The sequence below is a fragment of the Alligator sinensis genome, unplaced genomic scaffold (genome assembly GCF_000455745.1).
Source record: "Alligator sinensis unplaced genomic scaffold, ASM45574v1 scaffold124_1, whole genome shotgun sequence".
Lineage (NCBI taxonomy): Eukaryota > Metazoa > Chordata > Crocodylia > Alligatoridae > Alligator > Alligator sinensis.
Genome location: NW_005842020.1, coordinates 242,105 through 242,607, shown reverse-complemented (window position 1 = coordinate 242,607; position 503 = coordinate 242,105).

The window sequence follows — 503 nt, the reverse complement described above, 5'->3', positions numbered from 1 at the left end:
TTTTGGCAATATGGCAGAAGCTAAATATTTCTCCACTCTGGATGCCTCTTCTGGATTTCATTGTATTCTTTTTCTAGGGGAACTTGCCTAGTTTTATGTACTTCCAATGTGCCCTTGGGAAGACTTTGGGTTTCTTTGTTTGTTTTTCTTTTGTAGGCTTCCTTTTGGACTCTGTGCTGCATCTGAAGTATGTCACAAAAAGGTGCAACAAATTTTTGAAGGTCTTGATGGAACTATGGTTTATATTACTGATGTATTAGTCTGGGAAAATGCTACGGCAGAACATGATTTGAGGCTAAGAAGGGTACTAGAAAGAGGTTGCAGAGCAGGTTTGAAATTAAACAAACAAAAATGCAAATTCAGGGTCAAAGAAATAACGTATCTGGGGGAGAGGCTTTCTGAGAGAGGAGGGCAATCAATCCTGCAAGGCCCAAGAATTAAAGCCATCACAAACATGCCACCCTCTACAGATAAGAAAGGAGTGCAAAAATTACTGGGAATGA